General features: G+C 46.4%; 1 long non-coding RNA gene across 2 annotated transcripts in view; it reads left to right on the forward strand.

Annotated features, from left to right (window-relative positions):
- The window catches only part of LOC132536764 (uncharacterized), a 107,827-nt gene that overhangs the window by 61,696 nt on the left and 20,147 nt on the right, over positions 1–25,984 (forward strand). The window contains exon 3 of one of the 2 annotated variants that reach the window (XR_009548283.1): positions 11,565–11,627. The exons of the other annotated variant lie outside the window; for it this stretch is intronic. This is a non-coding gene — a long non-coding RNA (uncharacterized LOC132536764). The remainder of the gene's footprint in view (positions 1–11,564; positions 11,628–25,984) is intronic. 2 annotated transcript variants of the gene reach the window in all.

The raw sequence follows: 25,984 nt of genomic DNA on the forward strand, positions 1-25,984 counted from the left end.
CTATATCACCGTAAACCAGAGCTGAGCAGTGCTCTGGAAAAAATAAAATAAAATATCAAAATTTAAAAAGTGGCACCATATAACTTTGTGTATTTCTTCCATTAACCCAGCTTGGTTTTTATGAGTTAAGTTTAGCCCTGCATTCCAGTGGCCCAACATCATACACACACCCTGGAAGGAATGTTCTACCTAAGCTATAGGTCAGGTCCTATCTTCCTGTAGGAGGGGTCAGGAAAACTCAATTTTCCAGGCTTCCTTTCAGCAAGTAACCAGACATGGCTGCCTGGCAGGTACAGTCAGAAGAGTAGAAGACACCTGGAGGTCCGAGAGGGTGTGGAGGGGAGGGCCTCAAGGAGAAAGCAGTCACTGTGGTAACTCTTCCATGAAGACTGGGTCTGGTGTCTGGTGCCTGACTTTGCTCCTGGCTTTTGAAGAGTCTATGAACCACCCAGTAAACTTGAGGAAAGCCCTCCTTGGTCAAACCCCTCCTCTGTGCAGAGTCAGGGTGAATTTTGTTGCATGAAACTAAGATTTGATTGACCACAGATCATTTTCGATTCCTTGTTTTCACCGTTAAGGACTTCACTGCTAGTGGTTACATTTTATTCAAGGATTCTCAAGGAGTGACTATATTTGTCTCATTTTTGACTGCTGGAAGGAAAGAGCCTGAAAGTGAGAATTTTGCCCTGGCTCCATAACAGTACCCCAATTCACTGGTTTTGTGTGTCAGTTGAACCATTTTGGAAAACAATTGAGTGACAAATATTAAAAGGTATTAGGAATGTGTTTGTTCTTTGACTCTTAAATCCCTCTTCTGGCCTTTTGTACCGAGGAACAATTCCACATAGTGGAAAGGCACAAAGATGTTCATGACAGAATTATTTAGCGAAGTCAGAAACCAACTGAACACTCAATAGCCAGGAAATGGTTAAGTTACTTAAATGAAGAACGTTAAAAGTTAGAGACCATTCCTCCAGCAAATTATTACAGCAGCATCCAGGACTAGTTTCATTTTTGAATGACCAACTACCAAAAGTAGCAGAGACTTAGATGAAATAGAAGTTTGTTCCTCTCTTATGTAAAAGAGGAGGAGAGATGGCAGCCCAGGGCTATTGGGGTAGCTTTATATGATTGTTAGGATTTCAAATTCCCTTTCTTATGTTGCTCCAACATGGTCCAAGATAGCCACTTTGATTCCCATCATCACATCTTTTTCCAGCTTTTCTAGCCAGAAGAGAGGAAAGAAATATAGGTGCCTTCTCTCCAAAGACTCTATTAGGGAGATACTCAAACCCTGTGATCAGAACTTAGTCTTGAACACTTAGCTGCGAAAAAGACAGGGGAATGAAGGTTTTCTGGGTGGTCACATTCCCAAGAAAACTTGGGTAAAACTTGATATTTATATAACTAAGGAAGAGTAAAGACATGTGGGAAACATGGAGTCTCTGTTACAGTATGTTCTGATTAAAAATAATGTGCAAACATGGGCATTGACAGGTTGATCCATACTCTCAGCCTGCTTCTCTCTTTCCCTAGTGGGGTGGGGTTCTGGGGAATCGGAGCTCCAGGACACATTGGTGGGGTTGTCTGTCCAGGGAAGTCTGGTCAGCATCATGCTAGCATCTGGAACCTGGTGGCTGAAAAGAGAGTTAACACACAAAACCAAACAAATTGTTGACCTATCATGGACCTAAAGGCTAGAATAGTGCAGATGAAGAGTTGGGGGGGGGGTCTCCATTTTGTAGATAGCTAGTAGGCATGTTTTAGTTAAATTCCAAAGAGCCTGTGGCTATACTAGTTTTTTTTTTTCCCCTGAGTCTGAAATCTGATATACCGGTGGATCCAAATTATTGACTGGGGAGATGATGTTATGGCTGGAAAAAGGACCAGAAAGCTGGATCAGGGAAGAGAGTAGCTCCCAAATATGGGAAAGGTGTATACATATTGTTGACTGTAAACCCCTTTGATTCCATGTTCAGTGGGGAAACAATTACAGAAGCCAGACCTTCAACCTTCTGTATCCCAATGACTTTGGGTCCATACTCCCAGAGGGTTAAAGAACAGGAAAGCTATCAAGGGATGGAATGGGATACAGAAATCTGGTGGTGGGAATTATGTGAAGTTGTACCCCTCTTATCCTGTGGTTTTTGTCAGTGTTTCCTTTTTATAAATAAAAAAATTTTTTTTAAAAGAATGTGCAAGCTGATAGCATAATGTCATGGGTCTAGAATTGCTACAGCACCTCATGCTGAAGCCTCCTGACCAGCACACCTTGTTTGTCTCAAGCACTAGTCAAAGAGGTTAGCAACATGTTTGTACCCAGAAGTGTTTTGAGAAAGAGTAGAATGGTTACTTGTCTCCAGCTCAGTGACAAGGACCAGTGCTTGCTACCCAGAAGGACTCTGACTAGCACCTTTGTCCACAGGGGAAAAAGGTAGCAATACTGCTTCAGGGGGTAGCCATGAGGAGTCAGCACAGTGTGCTCCATCACAGACTGAGCATGGTGCCTAGAATCAGTAAGCACTCATAATGGGTGGGCTGCTGCCTTTACTTCTGAATCAGGGCTTAGGTATGTTGGTGTTTACACACATGCATATGTGTCTAAGCTACTGAATTGATGTGTCCAGCTGATCATTCATTTTCCTGTCATCTACTTTAATCATTCATCATTCTTTCTTTTCATTCAAACACTCATCCTCCCTTACATCATCCTTCCATTCACTCAATATCCAGCCAGCCAGCCAAACAGACATCAAAAACATCTATTTAAAAAAGCTCTGTGCCCTGAGGACACTGAAGTGATCAAGATAAAGAACCTCCTCCCAGAGTTCACAGTATCAGTATTGGGAGAATAGACAAGAAATTAGAAAATGAGTGTATTCTATAGATTACGTGGTGTAAATTGCTGAAAACCTAAGTAGGTAGGTCAGTGGAGCACCTGGCATTCCTCCTCCAGATGGGGTGCAAAGCCAGACTCTTCTGTTTGACTTTACAGTCCCCCTCCCCACTTTTCTCTGTGTCTTGGGATGTGTCTGTGTGGATAGTAGAAACCGAGAGAGTCCATCTAAGTTAGGTGCCTCCCTAAGCTAGAAAGCTCACACCATCCATCCATTTACCTCCACTCATTCATCCAATAAACAACTACTAAATTTCTCCCTTGTATCAAGACCAGTGCTTGACTCAAAGATGCTTGAGACCAATAAGACTTGGTCCTTGACCACACAGAGCTCCCAGTATGGAGAGGGAGAGAGAGAGAGAGAGAGAGAGAGAGAGAGAGAGAGAGAGAGAGAGAAATCAGATCACTTACTAATTTTTCTATACATGTTCCATGTTGCTTTCTATGTGCCCAACAATGTTAAATCCCAGGGAATGAGGGGAAAGGACCTGAGGTCTTTGGGCTCCCATTCTACTGAGAAAGATAGGAGCAGGTAGGGACAAGGACAAGAAATCCTCTTTCAATAGACATATCATTCTTTATCACACGTTTGGTAATATCTCCCACATGTGGGACCTGGACACTGAGAACTCCAGAATATAAAAGGTTTGACCTTACCCACTTGGAGTGCAGTCCACGGAGCAAAGAATTCAGTGGAGAATAAATACCATGATAGGAACTACAATCAGATCAGAGCAGAGGTGTGTAGGAAGGAAGCTGGAGAGTTTCTGGAGTTTCTGGTGAGCATCCTCAGGTATGAGCTTGAAAGATGGAGTCTACTCAGTTACCCCTGCCCCATGGCCTTCATTCTTTCCTTCCTACACAATATGAAAGCCAGACTCGGGGTCCCCAGGGGCACCTCCTTTCTTCCTCCTTCCCAGCCCTATTGAGGTGAGGACTCAAACCAAGGCCCTGGACAGTTGGCTGGGTGAACCTTGGAGACAGTCCCACAGTGACCAAGGTCCACTAGTGACATTGAAGTTGTTTTTGCAAATGTGCTCTCTCTTTTTTCTCTAGTCTTGTACACAGAACAAAACAATCCTGCTGACTTGAGTTATGGTGGGGTGCTGAGGGCATGGGTAAGAATGTCCACCAAGCATGGTGTCCTGGGAAATGGAGACATTGGTGCAGGGAGAGGAGAGCTAGAAGGACGAAAGCCAGGCTGGAGTCAGCGGCAAAGGCCAGACCACTCAAGGCCTCTCCCATCCTGAGAAGAAGTCAGGGTTTGATTCAGCTGATAATGGGGTTTAAACAGATTAAAATAGCCACATGGCTAATGGTTCATTCATTCACTCATTCTATACATAAATATTTATTTATTATTTTTATTTTACATATAGTTCTTTTTTTAATTAATTTTTTATTATCAGATAGAGACAGAAATTTAGGGAGAGGGAGAGAGAGATACCTGCAGCCTACTTTACTACTCATGAGGCTTTCCCCCTGCAGGTGGGGACTAGGGTCCTTGCACACTGTAATGTGTGCACTTAACCAGGTGTACCACTGCCTGGTAAAACCCAGGTCTTGTTCCTGAGGAAGCAAAGGTTAGTATATTAGATGCAGACTCTGCCTTTCTGGGACCGGAGGGGACACAGATCTGGAATCAAACAATCACACAATGAAAGTACCATCAGGGAAAGCTTTTCCCAGGGGACTAAAGTGCCATGGATTTAGTATTTTATTACACCAGTGTTAACTAAATATCTACCATGTGTCAGGCACTGTGCTGGATGCAAGGATGTAGGGTGAGCAAGATGGACTCAGACCTTACTGTTGAGGAGCTGACACTTCAGCAGTGGACACACATATAAATGAATAAGAGTTGCAGAGTGAGGTAGATGTGGTTGAGATCCATAGGACGACTGTGGGGTCAGAGAGGGCTTCCTGGTGGAAAAAGCACAAGCATGAGTGATTTAGATGAAGAACTCTGCTCAGTGATGAGGAAGGTGTGGTTGGGGTGTCTCTGCAAATTTGCTGGGCTCATGGGGCATGGGGGTAAAAGAGGTGGATCCATGAGTAAAGGTCAAGGTCCATCAGAAGGAGACCCAAGGCTGTGGACACTGCCTTCAGGGAGACACCTGTGGGCAGCAGGTTTCTCCTCGGTGCCCTTGTCTCTCCATCTCACTCTGCCTTTGTCTCTGTATCTCTGCCTCTCTCTCTGTCCCCCTCATTGTCTGCTTCTTTGTTGTATCTGACAGCCTCTTGGATTCTCTCACTGCCTCTCTCCTGCTCTGTTTTGCTTCCTCTGATTCCCCTTTGCACTCTGGTCATCTTTGTGAGTGTCAGAGGGGACAAGCATATTGGGAAAAACCCAGCGTGGGTGGGCAGGAAGTGAGGTCAGGGGCACAAGGACAGCTGAGCACAGGGACAGGCAGTGACTGAATGTTCTGTTTTGGAAAGACGGCCCTGGTCAGGGGCGAAGGTGGCTGACCACGAAACCTGATAACCTGGCCAAACTCTGCTCTGGCTGGCCCTCTGGCCTGCCACCCCATGACCCCACAGATGCAGAGCTTTCTCAGAGGGTGGGGGAGGTGGAAAAAATGGCCCAGGGGCAGTTTCTCCTCTGGCAAGTGGGCTGGCTAGGGAGGGAAGTAAATTAGAATGGCAGATTCCCAAGCAAGAGCAGAGTGTGGTTTTGAATAGGAAAGCTCTGTTTATCTGCACCACTCTGCAAAGGTTTAGTACTTTATTTTCTTCTTAAAAATATTTCATTTATTTGTTTTTGGATAGAGACCAAGAGAAATTGAAAGAGAAAGGGGAGATAGAAAGGAAGGAAGAGAGAGCCACCTTAAGTACTGCCTCACTGCTTGTGAAGCTTCCACCTTGCAGGAGCTGAATGGAGGTTTGAACCTGGACCATTGCACACTGTAACGTGTGCTTTACTGGGTCTGCCACTGCCTGGCCTTGGTTAAGTAATTTCTTAAGCACTTAAAGTATGACGGGTCCTGTGCTGTGTGCCACACTGTCGCTAAAGCCATGTGGCTTAAGACTCTGAAGACAGGTGGGCCCTGCAGATTACTAGCTCTGTGACTTTTGTGTATTTCCTCAACAAGAAGAAAAATAGTTTCTTTCTCATATGCTTGGGGTGAAGGTTATCTTGGGTGAAAACGTGTGACCTGCAGAATAACACATGGGACATAATAAGTGCTCAATGAAATCCAAGCTGTTATTTCAGTCTTTTGATTGAAGAGCAAATACTAAGGAGGATGAGGGAGTCAAGTGCAAAGCCCTGATTCACCACTCCCTCCCTCTTTGACCTTACTGATACCCCAGAGTATCTCTGGGGGTCAGTTTCTTTACCTGCTTAGTCACTGTAACCTAAGTACTTACCTGCCCAAGTGGTGCAGAGGCACTGACTGTACAGAAGAGATAGAAAGCATCCATTTTATTTTGTTTTGTGATTAATTGTAGGATACAAAATTGTAAAGAAAGCATCTGTTTTACTGGATAGGAAAAATCAGTCCCCAAATGCTTATTTATTATTGTGATTTTTCATTTGTCTTGAAGAATCCATGCCTCTGGTCCCAGGATCCCCACAACACTCTGTGCTGTCCTGGGAGGTAGCACTGAACAGGTAGAGACAGAGTGAGCCCCCTCCCCACACCTCTCAGGGCCCAACTCTGGTCCTGACAGCAGACTTTTGACTCTGTATCATCCCACTCCTCAGATGGGAAAACTGAGGTCCACAGAGGCCAAAAGCTGTCCAGAGTGCGTGGCTCCCCAGCATCTGCTCCTGAGCTGCTCTTGCTCTGAATTCCATGTCATCCCCACCACCTGTCATCAGAGGCGAGTGGCCTTGACCTTGCTCACATGCTCAGCTGAGTGCTTCTGCCTCATCGCTCCCATCACCCCTGCACCTGGTTAGGAACAGGCCTCAGAACTGTTGGTTGTTCCAGAGAGAATCTACAAGTCCAGAGAGCTGTGACTGTCCCCAAATTACTTTACCCTGTGCTTGGCCTGCTTTCTTATCCTAGGTCAGCTACCAGAAAAAAAAAAAAAAAAGCAGGCTAGTGGAGAAAACATAATAGTGATGCAAAAAGACTTTTATGCCTAAGGCTTCAAAGTCCCAGGTTCAGTCCCTAGTACCATCATAAGCCAGAGTTGAGCAGTGCTTTAGTAAAGAAGACAAAGAAGGAGGAGGAGGAGGAGGAAGAGGAGGAGGAGGAAGAGGAGGAATATGCCAAATGCCACCTGGCCTCTAGAGTGAAGGAGGAGACAGAATGGGGTCAGGAATTCCAGAAACCTGAGCTGTCACACCTGTCTATATGCTTTTGGGCCCAGCATATCCTCAGCTGGAGCTTTGCCACTGTACTTGTAGAGCAGACATTATCTTTATAGTAGTACCTATAGCCAATATGCAACCATCAGTTATGAGCAGAACACAGAGGCATAGGTCAGCTGCCTGGAAAACTACAATTGTCCAAATCCCAAACCCCAATCCCTCAGGCTCCATTTGACTCCTCAGAGTCCTTGGGGAGTTCTCATGGGACACGATTGTACTCAAGGACATGAGCTCTGAGGTCAAATTCTGCCTTTTGCCAGCTGTGATCCTGGACAAGCGATTTCAAGTCTGGGATCCATCATTGCTCCACCCACCAGGTGGATGTGATGACAGACCCCACCTCTGTGAATTGTGACATTCAAACAAGTTCACCAATGGGAAGGCCAGGACCCAGCTAGGCACATGCTGAAGCTGACCACCCTTATCTTTTGCCTACTTCATTGAGTCACCCCTTTCCTGATTGAACCTGGACAGTTCATTTTGCACACACAGAGGGATTCTTTCAGAAATTGGGTCAGACTGTGCTCTTTCCTGCTCAGGAAGCTCCATGGCTGCCATGCACCCCAGAGAAAAGCCAGCGCCCTCTCTTCTGCCCTGCCTGCCTTCACTACCTCCCACACCAACAGCATGGTCCCTCTTATCATCCTCAACGCCCCAGGTTCAGGGCAGCCAGTGCCTTTGTTCTGCTGCTTCTCTGCTGGGAATACTCTCCCTCTAGATAGCCTCATTGCTCAACTGTCCTCTCTTTCAGGTCTGCTCTCAAACCTTTGCTCATTGAGCACCTTGGCTCCCCACCCCTTAACCTACTGCTATATTTAGATTCCTGCCTTTTGGAATTTCCTCTCCCTTCCCTATTTCACTTTTCTCCTTAGCACCAATACCACCTGAAACAATAGGTTTAATTTACCTCTTCCTTTTTGTCAGCAGGGTTACACTGGGCTCTATTCTTCTACTACTCCATCCCTCCAGGTGGTCATTTCTTTTCTTTCCTCTAGAGGGTGAGAGACAGAAATAGACAGAGAGGAGAGACACCAAAGCACCACTCCACTGCTAGTGAAGTTCCCCCTCCCCCTTTGAAGATGCTCCCCTGTGGTGGCTGGGACTTGAACCCAGATCCTCATGGGTAGAAGCATGGGTACTCTACTGGGTGAGCCACCTGCAGGCCTCCTAATTTAGCTGTTAGTGTTTCTCCTCTCTGACCCTATACCAAACTATCAGCTCCACAAGGTCAGATTCTGGTATTGTTGCTGTGGTGTTTTTCACTGTGGTCTATTAGGGTGACAGTGAGTGTAAGTGAAGATGTGACCTTTCATGCCAATGGCAAGGGAGCAGCGGAGAGCAGCGAGGAGGCTCCAGCAGTGGTCTGGGTGAAAGCAGCAGGGCTGGGAGTGGGAAGGGAGGATAGTGGGTTCTGACTGGAGCAGCCAGGATTCAGGATCCTAAAGAGATGGAGAGGTGTGGGAGATGGAGTATCTTCCTCTGCAAGGATGCACTGTCCTTGAACAAGACAGGGAAACCCAGGGAGAAGCAGGCCCAATTCTGGACATTGTGGGGTAAGGGGAGGACTGCCAATGCTTGCTGCAGCCTGAACACCAACCAGGCTCCTGGTGCTTTGGTCTCAGGCTGTGAATGCCTGCAAAGTAACTTTGTGCCAGTGAATGACTGCACACACAGGCCTCAGTTTCTACTTCTGCAAATGAGGTGATGATCACTCTCTCCCCAGGCCACAGCAAGGCTCAGTGAGCTAATACCTCAAAAGCACCTGGAACCCAATGGGTGTTCAATCACTGCTCTTTCTAACCCTGCCCAGTCTTCCCTGGCTGTCTCCCCACTGGCTGGGTTGGGAACAGTATTTTTAGCTGTGGCTCCAAAAGGCTGGGCAGTGGCTCTGAAAGCTGTGGGGAGACCAAAGGGGGACAGCACCCCTCCAACTCTCTGATGCCAAAGAACTATGGTGTGGGAGCTTTCGGGGGCAGATGCAAGAGTTCAGGCTCTGCATGGTCACGCTTCCTGCAGAGTTAAGTCGTCGGAACTGGTCCTGTTTATAAACTTAGTGCTGACCTTTCCCAAGTAAGGAGGGTGCAGAAGGAGGTGGCCCAGAGAGTGCATCCTCCATACCTCCCGAGCTGTTGTGTCCCCTCTGTTAGCCCACATTCACAAAGAGCAAAGTTGGAGCGGCTGGCCCCTGGCCAGGCCTAGTCTGCTTGTTTCAACACCTCAGAGCATTTTGCAGCTGACCAGTTTGGGGTATTTTTAAACCTTGGCCTCGTCCAACCTCTTTGTCACATTCCATTCGGGGCTTGGGTTTAGTGTGTGTCCCAGTTAGGGTGGCTGGGTAGTTGAGATGCAACAACAAACATTTCATCAGATTCCATGGCCTGTGAGCCTACTTTGCACTGAGCCCTCTTGTAGGGATGGAGGCCCTCAGGGAGCCCAGCTCATAGATCCTGTCTTCCGGGTGCCCTAGTCTGGTATAGGCACTGGGACATGCAGCAGAATGGAAGCACAGGATGGCACAAGGTCTACAAGGTCCAGTGGGATGGTTGTGAAGCAACAGGGCAAAGTGGGGACTGGGGTGAACTGGGAAACTCGTGCTCTGTCACAGGAGGTGTCATGGCTGTCTAGAACATCTGGATTTTTCAAAAATATATATTTATTCATTGGATGGAGACAGAAATCATGAGGGAAGGAGGAGATAGGGAGAGAGAGAGAGAGAGAGAGAGAGGGAGAGAGAGAGACACTTGTAGACCTGCTTCACCACTTGTGAAGTTTCCTCCCTTTAAGTGGGAATGGGGAGCTTGAACCCATGCCTTTGAGCATGGTAATGTGTGCTTAGCCAGGTGCATCACCACCCGGCAGCATCACCATCCCACCATCCCACCAACACCTGGCTTTTCAAGAGTAGCTGTAAATCTAGGTTTCTGTGGAATTTTAGGCAAAAATCTGACTTTTTTCCCCTGGCAACATTTTTTTAGAAGAATATTAAAAATCATTCCAAGAGCCAACTGGATGGAGCCCATCTTTAAGTTGAACTCAACCCATGACAGAGGCAAAAATTTTATGCTCCCTGATATAAATAGATACATTTAAAAACAGTCAACAAATATGGGGTAAACTTCCATGGGTTTATTCTACTGCTGTAGCCACAGGGAAGCAACAAGGCAAAAGATGGACAAGACACCACCCCCCCCCCATCTGCGAAATCCAGCTGTTTGTGGGAACCAGCTCTCACCTCGCACCTTGAATTTTACAAACTGATGGTTATATACAACCATCACAGAAAACCAAAGCAGCTTCTACTCAGAACGTATCACTTTCTCACTGTTTTTACTATTGTCTGTGTTCCTGGGATTTTTGCTAACTAGCATGTCATAGTACATCACCCACCACATTATGCAGTAGACACAGCGTGTAATTCTATGTCATTGAGCCTCCTCAACTCCATGTTAAGCAAAGTCACATCAGTAGCTTGAAGTTGGTCACAGTGTGAGTATTTACACCACAGAAATTGGCAAGTGCATGCAGAAACCAGAGCTGCCCCTTGCCAAGAGCTAGCTGTTAAACATTCAGCCACAAACCAGACTAAAGTATATATATACAGATGACACTTGAACAACATGAGCTTGAAGGTACAAGCTTACTTATAGGCAGCTGTTAATAATAAGCTCAATACTGTACAAAATGATTCTTCCTTATTATTTTCTTAATGACATTATCTTCTCTCTAGCACTCTCCATTCTAAAAATACAAGCATATTATGCATATAACTAGCATTCAAAACATGTTTTAATTGACTATTTATATTATTGGTAAGACTTCCAGTTAAGTTTTGGCAAGAAAATGACATGATTTTTTAAATATTTATTTACCCTTTCCTTGCCCTTGTTTTTCATTGCTATAGTTATTATTGTTGTTATTGTTGATGTTATTCGTTGCTGGATAGGACAGAGAGAAATGGAGAGAGGAGGGGAAGACAGAGGGGGAGAGAAAGATAGACACCTGCAAACCTGCTTTACCGCCTGTGAAGCGACTTCCCTGCGGTGGGGAGTTGGGGGCTCGAACTGGGATCCTTCCACTGGTCCTTGCGCTCTGTGCCACCTGTGCTTAACCCACTGTGCTACGGCCAGACTACCGATTTTTTTAAGTGCACACAGTACTAAGTGCAGTGACCTGTACAAGGATCCAGGTTCGAAACCCCATATCCCCACCAAAAAAAAAAGTTTTGGCTAGAGTAAACAATTACACTACCTCACATAGTGAATATAGTGTGTGTGTGTGTGTGTGTGTGTGTGTGTGTGTGTGTGTGTATGGCTTTCATTTACTGTCTTTTTTTTTTTCTTTTCCTAGAGCACTGATCAACTCTGGCTTATGGTGGTATAGGGGATTAAACCTGGAACTTTGGAGCCTTAGGTATGAGAGTCTCTTTGTGTAACTATTATGCTATCTACCTCAGCCCTATGTACTGCTTTTTTTTACATTTTTATTTATTTATTTATTTATTATTGTTGTAGTTACTGATGTTGTCGTTGTTGGATAAGACAGAGAGAAATGGAGAGAGGAGGGGAAGACAGAGAAGGGGAGAGAAAGATAGACACCTGCAGACCTACTTCACCACCTGTGAAGCGACTCCCCTGCAGGTGGGTAGCCGGGGACTCGAACTGGAATCTTTATGGAGAACCTTGAGCATTGCACCACGTGCACTTAAACCCCTGAGCTACCACCCTACTCCCCATGTACTGCTTTTGAATTCAGACCCAGAGAGGGAACAGGCTGGGCCCAATTCCAGGACCAGTCCTTGCATTCCCCAAACTCTAAGAGTCTGGTTCCAAAGGTCCTATAAACACCACAGTTCTCACTGTGCTCACCCTGAAGTCAAGAGATACATTTCTAACTATGCGGGGGGGGGGGGGTCAGTACCCTTAATCTTTGTGTTGTATAATGATCACAGCAGATGCCCAGATTCTTTTTTTTTTTAATTTTCTTTATTGTGGGGGTTAATGGTTTACAGTCAACAATAAAATACAGTAGTTTGTACATATGTAACATTTCTCAGTTCTCCACATAACAATTCAATTCCCTCTAGGTCTTCCTGTGCCATCATGTTCCAGGACTTGAACTCTCCCTCCCCACCTCCAGAGTCTTTTACTTTGGTGCAATACACCAAACCCAGTCCAAGTTCTGCTTTGTATCTTCTTCGTTTTTTTTTTTTTTTAGTTTCTTCTTCTTCTTCTTCTTCTTCTTCTTCTTCTTCTTCTTCTTCTTCTTCTTCTTATTATTATTATTATTATTATTATTATGAGTGATTTAATTCTGATAGACAAGACTGTGGGATAAGAGGGCCACAATTCACATAACTCCCACCACCAACATGTCATATCCCTTCCCCTCCACTGGAAGCTTCCTCATTCTTTATCCCTCTGGGAGTATGGACCAAAGATCTCTATGGGGTGCAAAAGGTTGGAGGTCTGGCTTCTATAATTGTTTCTTTGCTGATGCCCAGATTCTAATTATGTTTTATGTCAGATAGAAACAGCTACAGGGCCAAGTGGTGCTGCACATGGTAGAGAGCACACATTACCATGCTTGAGAACCTGGGCTCAAGCTCTCAGTACCCAGCTCTAGAGGGGAAACTTCATGAGCAGTGCTGCAGATGTCTTTCTGTACCTCTATCCCCTTTCCCTTTCTACTTCTCTCTGTCTATGTCAAAAGAAAATAAATAGTTATAATGCAGGAATGAAGGCAGAGGGGAGAAGTTGATGGGGAATGTTCTAGATGGCTACGTCATGGGAAGTCTATCCAAAGAGACTATATCTGAGCACAGATCTGAATGAAGGGAGACAGCAATCCTCACAGACAGACCAACATTTCAGACAAAGAGGGCCACACGCTTCTGTCAGGAATGGGAAGGAGGCTAGTGTGGCAGAAGTGAAGAGGAGTGGGTATGGCTGAGGTTGGGAAGGGAAGCAAAGGTCTCATCATTCAAGGTCATATACGTGACAACATGGAGGATCATTTGTCTTCAAAAGAGAGATACAAGTCCTAGACAATTTCTCCAACTGTGATAAGTAGAACACAAGCAAAACCGGAAGCCAGGAGGTAGGTGAGGGTGATGGCCACATGCACAAATGCTGGTGACTGTAAACAGGTGGCAGCAAAGAACTGGGGGCTTATCTGGCAGATGAATCTATGGAGGATTCCTAATTGGAGTTTTGTTTGGGACAAGGGAACAAGGGATCAAAGATTTCCCCTGAGGCTGCAGCCTGAGCACATATGTGGGGAACTGGTACCCCTTCCTGAGATGGAAAAGACAAGTGGGAAGAGCTGGGATTGTAGGAAGGGACAAGTGGCTTCCATTTTGCGGCATTTGAGGGTTCTGTGTGACACCATGTGGAGGTGCCAATTCTCCCATTGGACACTGTCTGGAAACACTGGCTTTCTGTTGCTGTGACAACCTCTAGCAGAGCTAGAGGGGTCCCTACAGTGAAGGAGCTGCAAAGCATAAGGAGAGGTAAGTGAAAGTTGTAGAAAAGGCAGTCAGAGGCAAGGGGACAGAGTAAGGATGAAGGCTCTGAGGCAGAGCAAGTACAGCTCTCTGTGGAGAATGCTAGGGACAGGGTGCTGAGGTGGCAAGGACCTTTGGAAGGTTTCGTCTTTCTTCTGGAAGGAGGCAGGCAGGCACTAGCCATAAAGAGCATCCATCACAAATACAGGAATCCCAGCCCCCTCCCTATCCCAGCAGCCCCCAGCACATGCCCCTTCAAGCAAGCTGCTGCCACCCAGACAGTTTCCTGGGGATTTTTTTTCCCAGTGAAACAGGAAAACAAACCAATTCCAAGGGGAGGGGGAGGGAAGGTCACAGGGCATGTGCCGGAACCTTTGGTTTCTGGAGTCCTGTCACATGGAAGGGGCCAAGAGGCCACGTTCTGGGACTGAGGGGTGACTCAGGTGAACATGACACAGTGGAGACTCAGCTGTTTACAGGACCTTTGGAACCAGCCTCTTAGAGAGAAATTCAGGGGGTATAAGAACTGGTCCTGGAACTTGGGGCCAGCTTTTCCCCTCTTTGGGTCTGAACTCAAGGGCAGCTTCCCCTGGCCCCACATATTTGCTATGTGGTGTTGGACAAATCTGTGCCTTTCTATGCCTGTCTATCTATCTATCTATCTATCTATCTATCTATCTATCTATCTATCTATCATATATCTATCTATCTATATTTCTCTTATTTTTTTTCAGACAGAAATCATTATAGAAGGAGAGTAAAGGAAACCACAGTACAGAAACTTCCTTCAATGCATTGGACACCAGACTTAAACCTGGGTTGCACACAAGACAAAGCAAGCGTGCTATCAAAGTGAGCTACTTTGTTGGCCCCCAAGCCTCATTGTTGTCACTTGTCCAAAGGGACAATATTGGAACCCATAATAGTGCCACCCTCCCACTTCTTGGGACTATTGCGGGGGGAAGAAATGAGACCAGATAGATCAATAATTTAGCCAGGTGCCTAATTAAGGCTTAACTCTTGACAAATGTCAGCTGTCACTCATTTGCAAGGCTGCTATTAATTATTTCGCACAGGCCATCACACTGAGGCTCTCACCCCTCCCTGCAAGCAAGGATCACTGTCAGCAGCCCCATTTCATATGCAGGGAGGTCAAGCCACTGGCCTGGTTTGCCCAAGGTAAAATTGCAAAAAAGGGCATGGCTGGGGTGGCACCTAGACCTCACCTGCACACCTGTCCCTATTCATTCTGAGCCCTTTCTCCTGTGAATTGAACTGGACTCCAGAATTTGGAAAAATGATAGTCTGTATGGTCCTTCTGGCACATGTTCACACCAGCATGGTCCCTGATTCTCCTGAGATAGCCAGCTTGGACTGCATCCTTGACCTGGAGTGTAGAGATATAGGGAAGATGGCCACTCCTGGGCAGTGAAGAGTCAGTCTGGGATCTTCCTCTTGAGTCAAGAGTCAGCCAGGCACCTGTGCCCCATCACAAATGTGCCCAAAAATAGCCGGCTGAACCTAGCCAGACAAGAGAACCAGCACGTCCTGTTCCTACCAGCCCCGGCCTGAAAGTGACCGTGCACTTGGCCTTCCTCACTGAAGGCTGCTGGGAAGGAGGGCAGAGCTCATCCGGCCTGAGCACTTAGGGGTGGGGGGGATAAGATAGGCCCTAGCACCGTCACTCCCGACCCAGGACACTGGGGTGGAGGTGTGGGGGGGGGCTTCCTGCATGAGTGCTGGCATGGACAAGAAGCACAGGTGGAGCCAGACTGCACCTCTTATCTGGGAGGACAGCCTCTTGGGAAGGTCAAGAGCCTGGATGCTGGAGTCCAGAGGGCATGGGCTCTAATGTTGACAGTGTGACATGGGGCAAGTCACTTCCCATGTCTAAGCCTGAGTTTCCTCACCTGGAAACTGGGCATACAAAAAAATACAAAGAAGTTGTTTTGATTCAGTGAATTTTTGCAAAAGAACAGTTTATGGACATGAAAGATTTATTATCTCCTTTTCTCCCTTCCTAGAGACCCCCCCCCATACACACACCCCCAAAACCTGAGGCCTACCTGGGCTGGAAACTTTGTGCTTTACTGATGAGCCCCAAGACACACAGGAAGTCCTTAATGAATGAATGAATGAACGAATGAATGAATGAATGAAAATACTGGACAGAGAGCAAGTACTCAGTCTGAGCAGTTCTGTTTTTTTTCTCTTTAAAATTTAATTTTACTTTCTTTTTTTAAAATGTTTTCTTTTAATAGAGACATAGAGAAATTAAGAGAAAGGAGAGAGAGCAAGGGAGAGAGACACTTGTCCCATTGCTTCATCACTTGTGAGGCTTATCCCCTGCAGATGGGGAGTGGGAGCTTAAATTTCTGGGTCCTCCCACACTGTAATGTATGCACTCTACCAGGGTGCTACTGGCCGGCCGCTCAATTCTCAGTGTCTGAATGTGGAAAAGAGAAGCTGGTGGATTGAAGGTGACTAGCAAATGATATTGGCCAACATGGGAGAAATTAAGTGAGTCAAGGGAAGGATAAAAGTCATATACTTGAGGACAGAAGGACCTGGAGGAGGGAAAGGCAGGTGAGGCGGGGGTAGCGCGCTAGACTGCAGAAGTTGAGAAACCTGGGGCTGGTGAGGTGAATCCCAGACTTTGGGGGCACCAGCATCCTGATCAGCAACCCTGTCTGATCAGTGGATATAGATGTGTGGGAACTAGGGGCTTTTGCACTAAGGTGCTGATTGGAGGGGAAGTGGTGACTCAGTGATTCCTGGACACCTAGCAGCACTGTCTTCCAGCAGAGGCAAAGGCACAAGCGGCCCTTTTTAGCACAAAGCAGTTTACATACTGGCTCCACAGACCCATCCTTGCAGAGGACCACTGCCTTTCTCCCACTTTTTAGGCAGTCTGCCCAAGCGCACATGCACAGGGAGTGGTCAAGCCATTCCCTCAGCACTTGGGCTGGACCCTTCAAGCTCTGTGCTGTCTCCTGTCATCTGGAGCCTTCCTGTGTGGCCCTACATGAAGAGCATTCTGCCAGGCTTTTTGTCATGCCAACACCAATACTTCTGTCTTTTTATCCCCCTCCTGGGCATACCTCCCTTGGCCTCTGCTACTCCCAGCCGGGCAGATTGTTATCCGCAGGATCCTGGGGAGTAAAGGAGGAGCCTGCATTTTGGGAATTCAGTGCCAAACACTGAGACAAAAGCTGTGCAGCAAAGACATTCATGAGCACAGTCAAGGTACCAAGACCCAAGACCCTCAGAGCCTTTGAGTCTGGTGGTGGTGTATCTGGTTGAATGCATACGTTATCATGTACAAGGACCCTGATTCAAGCCTTCAACCCCCATCTGCAGGGGTGGGGGGGGCTTTATGAGCAATGAAGCAGGTCTGCAGGTGTCTCTCACCCTCTCTGTCTCCCTCTTCCCTATTGATTTATCTCAGTCTCTAGTAAATCAGCTTAAACAAAACAAAACAAAACCTAGGACCACACCTGGGATGGGTGGTGTGGAGAAGAAACACACTGACCACCGAGTTGTTGTTTCTTTTTTTTTAATTAATTAATTTATTATTGGATAGTGACAGAGAGAAATTGAAAGTGGAGGGGGAGACAGAGAGACACTTGCAGTCCTATTTCACCACTGTGAAGCTTTCCCCCTGCAGGTGGGGACTAGGGACTTGAACCTGCTGCGTTCTTGCACACTGTAATGTATGTGCTTAACCAGGTGCACCACCGCCTGGCCCCGAGTCTTTGTTTCTAACCCCACTCCAGGACTCTTGATAACAGTTACTGGTTTGTCCAGACACAGAGGCTACCATGCCCAGGCTCCAGAGAACAGCTTCATGGGTTCAAATCCCAATTTAGCTACTACTTTTCTAAAGGGCCCTGAACCATTGATCCAATCCTCTGGGCTTCTATTTCCCTGTTTGAAAAAATGAGGAAATAATAGGACCGTTATAATCATTCATCAAGTTTAATATATGGTTAGCACTTATAAAAGCGCTCATCTGGCCCATACCAAATAACCAGGATGGTAACAATGTGATTATTAAACCAGGCAGGTTATGCAGGGTCATAAGGAAGGAGTTTGGACTTTCTCCTGAAATGGGCAGCAGCAGGCAGGGTTTTGAACCTGCTCTGAATCAGTTTCAATGACACAAAGCGAGAGAGGAAGTATCTGGCATCAAGTGCTGTCAGCCTGTCCTCTGTACCTTCATTGTTGACTTAAAGCCCACAAACATCCCAGAGAATGCTCCCTAGTTACCTCTTTTCATATGGAGGAAACCCTGACGGCCACCATAAGTCACCTGCTCTATGAAACAGGCCAAATGATGTTGCTGGGCCAGGGTTCAAATGCTGGCTCCCATCACTATACAGCCTGTGATATCAATGACTTAAAAATTATGTTAGTAGGGCTGGTGAAATAGCTTACTTGAGTAGTGCATTGCTTTGCCATGTGCATGACCCAGGTTCAATTCTAGCCCCCACTGCATTATAGGAAGTTTCGTCGCTGTGGTCTTTCTCTCTCTCTCTCTCTCTCTCTCTCTCTCTAAAAAAATTTATGTTAGTGGCTTAAAATAACAGGAACTTGTAATCTTATAGTTCTAGAAAGTAGAAACTGAAAATGAGTCCTATATGGTGAAAACCAAAGTGTCAACAGGAGCCAGGTCTTTTGCCTTTTCCATTGTGTTGATGCCACCCACGTTCCCTGGCTGATGCCGCATCAATCTCTGCTTCTGTCATCACATCCTTTGACTCTGACTTCTAAAGTCTTCCTCTTATTAGAACCATTGGTACCACCTTGACCACTGGATAATCCGAGATCATTTCCCCCTCTCAAGATCCCTTTATGTGAAGTATCTTTTGCCACATGAGTTGACACATTCTAGGTTCTAGGCGCTAGAATGTGGATATCTCTAGGGACCATGATTGTCTCCTGGAAAACCTAGAGCTCATGACCAAGCCAGCTTCTTTGGTTTCCCTGGAGAGCACCCCATTCTGCAGGACCAAGAATGAGTGGGGGAGGGCTGGTGAGACAGCATAATGGTTATGCAGAAAGCCTTAAATGTCTGAGTTACCGATAGTCCCAGGTTTAATCCCCACCACTAACATAAGCCAGAGCTGAGCAGTGTTCTAGTAGGGAAAAAAAAAATACATACACATATCTGTATCTCCCAGCATGGGAACTAAGAGGGGATGATTTGGCTCTGTCTGAACAAAGTCTGGACTCTTTATGAGATAAGGACCAAAGTTGGGGGGTTGGAGAGGAAGGCCCTGAGATACATGTTGAGGGTCAGTCTAGAACAGGAGGGTGTTATCCTTGCTGACTGTTACCACAGAGAAATTGCCCACTTGGCCTGAGCTGCCAACTTGCCAACAGAACCTAGAAATCTTGGTTTGTATGTGAAACCACCACATTTTTTAAAAAAATAATTTTTAACCTTTTAAGTTTATATATATATATATTTATTTACCAGAGCACTGATAAGCTCTGGCTTATGGTGGTGCTGGGGACTGAACCTGGGACTTTGGAACCTCAGGCATAAGAGTCTCTTTGCATAGCCATTATGCTATGTATCTAATACAAAACCACCCCATTTTTAATATCAGTGAATTATTCATGCTCATGAGGAGAAAAGACCTACTACTACACACTGACAGGTCACACACAATATGTGAGACCAGATGAGCTCCCAGCACAGGCCTGGGAGAAAAGGTGTGACCTCACCTAGGATAGCAGGTATCAGAATGTCCCTGGAGAATCAATCCTCCAGGAGCTCACTGGGCCAGCTCTGCCAGGAGAATGAGGCCTGGGCAGGATGGAGGCAAGGAGGGAAAACCAGGATTCAAAGACTGAGGGGCAAACTGAGGTCAGAATGAGTCCAGACTCAGTTCAGTTCTGCCTCCAGCTATGACACCAGGCAGGCAGGTGGACTGTGTGGCCTTGAACAAGCTACCTGAGTTCTCTGCCTTCCTTTTCACTCACAGAGGCTGATTTCAAAGGGTGTCGAGAGTTACAGTCATTAAATGAATGTCTGGTGTGTGCCAGTTACTGTTCTGGTCCTGAGGACTTAGCACTGAGTGGAAGAAAAGGACCCCTGTCTCCAGGGGGTGTGGTACTGGGATTGGGGTTTAAGACCCACAGGAGTTCAGCTCCTCCCCATTGAACCAGCTCTTGGCTCTTTATCCATCATGTAGCTGTGGCTGTGGCTCCGCTCCTGGCTTCCATTCATTGACAGCATGCAGATCATCTTAATACCACATGTCCTGCCCTGAAAACCCACTACAGCCTCCATTTTACTGTTGGAGAAACTGAGGACGCACAGGCCACACTGCCAGAAAGGGAAGGGAATATCTGACCCAGAAATGATTTTTGTTAACTCCTCTCTCTACCTGGCCCTTAGGTATTTCTCAGTCCCCACAGAAACTATGAGACCTAAGGGCCAAGGCACCCTCAGGAGTAATGTGGAGGAAAACTCTATTTGTGTCCTCTTCTCTCTCCCCACCCCAACCACTCCATTTTAAATTTTTAAACACTTTTATTTTTGCCTCCAGGGTTATTGCTGGGTTGGTGTTACAAATCCACTGCTCCTGATGGTCTTACCACCCCCCCCCCACCTCATTTTATTGGATAGGGCAGAGAGAAATTGAGAGAGAAAAGAGAGAGAAAGAGAGACACTTGCAGACTTGCTTCACTGTTTATGAAGTGTCCTCCATGCAGGTGGGGAGCCAGGGACTTGAACCTGGGTCATTTTCTGGGTCCTTGTGCTTCAGACTATGTGCACTGAACTGGATGCACCACTGTCTGGCCCCCTCTAAGTTCATCTCTTCCCAACTTCAAATAGGCTACTGGTCCCTAACCTGGTTGATCAGAGCCTTTGGTGTATTTAGCAATTTCAAACAACTGATACTCTTTTATCTTTCTGGGCTCAAGACCTGGGCCTGTTTTGGGATCTCTGCCTGAAGCAGTCCTCAGACTCCCAACATCATTTTATAATAATAATGCTCAGTTATGGGACCTACTGTGTGCTGAGCACTTGTGAGACATGAGCCCACTAAACCCTCACCAATCCCACTTGGTGGGTTCTGGGACAGAAGAGGAAACTGAGGCTGAAGGCCTCAAGACCACTTCCCAGAGCCACACAACCACAAATAAGATGGGTTCAAAGCCACACTGCAAACCCACTCTGTGTGGCTTCCCTCCACCAATTGCTGCCTGGGGAGATACTGATAGACAAGAACTGCACCCTCCTTTCACCCAGCTTGCTGCCAGAACAGATGCTCGGGAGTCTCATCACTCCACAGTCCTCAATCTTCAGGCTCCTCACTAGGGGCAAGGGTTAAGATACTAATCTGCTCAAAGCCCCTTCTCAGTGTTTCTTATTCAGGAAGCTCAAGGCTGAAGGGAAGTCTTCTCCGCCATTTCCCACTAGAACCTTCACTGTTGGAAAAGACCAATGCGGGGTGCATGGTACATGTTGTGGGCAGGGCAGAGGGGCAGATTTGGGAGGGGATGGGGTGACAGATTCCAAATGCCCGGAGTTGCCCAATTCCAATTTGGCTGGTTCTTATCGGCTCCAGAGCTCTCAGTGCAGGCAGGGGCATCAAAGAAGGCCAGGGCTCCTTGTTTACTTTTTTCCTCTTCTTTTAAAAGAAGATCAAAGGTAAAAGCAAATCCTCTGCCCTGTCCACCTCCTCCACCCCTTTCTTTTCTCCCTGAGAACTAAACATTCTAAGCTTGGGAGGAGGGTTTCTGGCTTCACTGTGCTTGTCTCACTGAGCTGAGCCTCTCACAGATGCTATGGCACAGATTCCTGCAAATCATATACCAACATTCTTCTCATCCCCACTGTGGGGGTGGGGGTGGAGGGGCAGGATGGGGGGACGCCAAGGCACTAAACAGGGAAGTCACTCTGCAGAGGCTCTCTGACTCCTAGGCTCATGAGTTTTCTTTCAAAGTTCCTTGATTTTTTTTTTTTTTAACAATGAAAAAATTCCAAACTGTTGGAGTCCTGTGGACTCTGTAGCACCTCCCATAAGCTGTGTGTGACTCTACAGGGGGGTGTCACTGGTGCCCCTTGAGAGTCAGGGTAGCTTCACCCCATGGGGGAGATAGAACTCATTATCAGAGATAACCCTGTTTCTGGCAGAGAGATTTCCAGGGCCAGAGAACTTGAGGTAGGCTGGCTGACAAACTGGGAATGTTGGCAGCCTGACCCACCATAGGAAAAGGCAGGGTCCCCACTTCCTTTCCTCCCAGACAGATAAGCCCTCAGAGGCATGGTCTTCCTGCAGAGGCTCCAGCCAGCTCATTTTCAAGTACAGAACAATTAAAAGTAACCCATGTGGTTTGCTTCTTTATTTATTTATTTATAAAAAGGAAACATTGACTAAACCATGGGATAAGAGGGGTACAACTTCACACAATTCCTACCACCAGAATTCTGTATCCCATCCCCTCCCCTAGGTCATTGTGGGATGCAGAAGGTGGAAGGTCTGGCTTCTGTAATTGCTTCCCCACTGAACATGGGCGTTGATAGATCAATCCATACTCCTAGCTTGTCTTTCTCTTTCCCTGGTGGGTTAGGGTTCTAGGGAATCAGAACTCCAGGACTCATTGGTGGGGTTGTCTGTCCAGGGAAGTCTGGTTGGCATCATGCTAACATCTGGAACCTGGTGGCTGAAAAGAGAGTTAACATACAAAGCCAAACAAATTGTTGACCAATCATGGACCTAAAGGTTGGAATAGTGCAGATGGAGAGTTGGGGGGGGGGTCTCTGTTTTGTAGATAGCTAGAAGGCATATTTTGGTTATATTCCAAAGGGCAGGGCCTGTGGCTATACTAGTGTTTTGTTTGTTTGTTTTTGCCTGAGCCTGAAATCTGATATGCAGGTGGATCCTAATTTTTGTCTGGGGAGATGATGTCATGGCTAGCAGAAGGACCAGAAAGCTGGATCAGGGAAGAGAGTAGCTCCCAAATATGGGAAAGGTGTATAAATATTGTTGATTGTAAACCCCATCGATTTGATGCGATCTGGGGCCCATATTCAGCTTAGGAACCCAAGTGACCTCTGTATCCCTGTAGATCTGAGCTCACATTTTGTGGCCATAAGTAGGAATGTTCCAAGCTGCCCCAATATCAGGACCCATCTTCCTCAGGTGTAGCGCAGAGTATATTGTCCAGCCTCCCTTCAGAGGATGGAACATTCTCTACTGTTGTTGATCCAACTTGAGGGCAAGGTCCTATGGGGCCTACAAAGGGATCTGCTGTATTGTTCCTGATAGAAATGACCAGTAACAATAGAGAGAGGGATTTATTAGAGGTCTAGACCCATCATGTCTGTTTGGGAATCTCAGGACTCCCTGATTAACCTTCACCCTCATTACTTGGTGAGACCTTTCCTTTCACAGTATTCTTTAATTCCATTCTAGGAGGTTCACTTCCTAACACAGTCCCCAAACCTAGATATTGACCAGGTCCCATAAAATAGATCATATGTTCACATGTATCCATAAATTAGGGCAAAATATATACCTGAAAGCAAAAATACACGATAGTGTCTACTTAGACTTAGATACCCTCCTCACCTACTTATTACAGTTCTCTCACTCTTTCCAAAGTTAACCTCATCAAAGCAAGGACTGCAAAAGCTGAATAAGGACAAGGGACTGGAACACTTTAACAATGACTCTTTAGTCACTATCAGGCGGTTTGCTTTTTAAAAGTCAAATGAGAAAGGAAAGCGAACAGAGCCAGTGGGTCAGGGTATAGCTAACTGGGCTCAACATCACTGACACACCGAAGGGATGGCCTGTACTCGTGCTCTGTGCTCTCTGGGGGACATGATGAACCTAGAAATGGAAGCTAAGGTACAGTCACTGATGGTCAGTGCATGCAGAGGTGCATTAAGGTGTGGTGTGTGTGTGTGTGTGTGTGTGTGTGTGTGTGTCCAGAAGGGCACCTTCAGTGGGGCTACAGAGTACCTGTTACACAGAGGTGAAGTTTTGCCCAGACCAGAATGATAGAAAAGTGATGGCTATGGGTCCACTGCTACCCTGGAAACCCTGTCATAGGAAACCTGTAACGTCAGGGCAAACGACCTGCCCATCATTTTTGCCTGATGACTTAATTGTATTTTGTTGCAGGAATGGGGTTGTGCATATGTGTGCTTTCACTTCTCAGGGCCATTTTTTCATTCATATAGAGAGACAGAGAGAGAGGAAGACAGAGAATAGAAGAGACAGCACAGGACTGGAGCTTCATCCAGTGCCATAACACTTCCCATAACAGTGGTGCCAGGGTTTGATCCTGGGGCACAAGGCATGTGTCTTACCTGGTGAGCTAGCTCTCTCATCCATCCAATGATATTTTTATTTATTAAAAACTCTTCATCTTCTATTCTTAACTCTTGACACTATCTTCCCAGGCAATACTTTTAAACAACCTGCATGTTATCTATCAGGCTCAGGCAAAAATTACTAAAGTTGTAGGCTCCTTGGAACATACCTAAAATAGACTTCCTATCTTCTTCACACACGAAGACCCTTTAGTTTCATCTGTTCTATTCCTACCTTTGGGTTACTGTTTATTAAACAATTTGGCCTGCTTTATATCTTACTGCCTTTTAGCCATCAAGTTGTAGAAGCTACCATGATGCCGTCATCACTTCCCTGACAGATGACCTCACCAATGTGTCCTGGAACCTCACCTCTCCAGAGCCCTGCCCCACTAGGGAAATATAGAAACATGCTGGGGGTATGAATGGACCTACCAGTGTCCATGTCCAGTGGAGAAGTAATTTCAGAAGCCAGATCTTCCAACCTTCTGCACCCCATAAAGAATTTTAGACCATATTCCCAGGGGGATAAAGAATAGGGAAGCTCCCAAATGGAGGACATGGGACATGGAACTCTGGTGGTGGGAACTGTGTGAAATTGTACACCTCTTATCTTCTAATCTTGTTAGTCATTATTAAATCACCAATTAAAAAATAATGCTACAGTGGATATAGCATTGAACTCTCAGTATGAGGTCCTGGACTGGATCCCCCAACATCACATGTGCCAGAGTGATGCTCTGGTTCACCCCCCATAAATAAATAAAGTTATTGATGAAATTTCTGTATTACCTGTCTGAATTTCCTTAAAAAAAAAAAAAAGCCAAGAGTGGCCAGGTAAGTACCAGTTCTTGTGAATATCACCCAGGAAAACCGGCCTGATCCACACAGGTGCCCATAGAAGCCTCTTCATGGATGTTCATGTCCCTCTGGCTCAGGGGCCAGCTAATTTTCTCTGTGTGGTTCCAATGTTAGCATATATGATGTTGAAATAGGCGTGTGTGTGTGTGTGTGTGTGTGTGTGTGTGTGCTTTGTTTTTTAATTATTTTGCTTTGGAAGGTATTTATTTTATTTTGATGAGAGATACAGAGTGTTAGAAAGAATAGAACACTTCTCAGTTCTGGTTAATGCTGCAGCTGGGGATTGAGCCTGGGACCTCTGATTTTCAGCATGAGAGTCTTTTGCATAAGTAATTATGCTGTCTCCTCAACTTTAAAAGCCATGGAAGTCCTGCAGAGGTGGAGATGATTGCTTCCATTTCCCGGGTGAGACTTTTGAAACCCTAGCATGGTAGGCGCAGATGGGAGCCCGCTCTCAACACCCACCAACCCCCTCAACCTGCACCATGAAACCTCAACCCGACAGCGCCCCCTGCTCCAGGGAGAGGAAGTGGAGGCTGGAACCCAGGACTGCTTTGGCTTGACACCGGTCTCCCCAGCCCCCACCCGCCCACCCCACATTCAACCCCTTCGTTCCCCTCCAGTGTTGTTCAGTTTTGTGAACATCTCACTTATCTGATGTCACAGATTTTGGGAACCCAAACCGCAGACACAAATACGTCGTGTTGTTCTTTGAAGGATTGTGCAGCGAGATAAGGGAGCCAGTGCAGGGGCTCCAGGCAGGCGAGGACGTGGACTTGTTTTTTGCATAATCAGGAGCTTCAGCATCTGTTCTCAGCCTCAAAGCCTCAGCGTCCTGAGTGTCAGCTGGGTTCCCACCGCCCCACCCCCCGTGGCCTCCGCGGGTGCCGTCCTGGATCCCCGAAGCACCAGCTGTATCTCCTGCTGGAAGAGCTGGGGGTCACTCCCATCTGCTGGTAGATGGCTAGTTAATCTGAAGATCCTGTTTATTTTTCCTATGCTTTTTGATAATGTTACTGGCACACCTGTAAGCCCTCTCTGACCTCAGGGTCTGCAGAACCC

Source organism: Erinaceus europaeus, chromosome 1 (genome assembly GCF_950295315.1).
Source record: "Erinaceus europaeus chromosome 1, mEriEur2.1, whole genome shotgun sequence".
Classification (NCBI taxonomy): Eukaryota; Metazoa; Chordata; class Mammalia; order Eulipotyphla; family Erinaceidae; genus Erinaceus; species Erinaceus europaeus.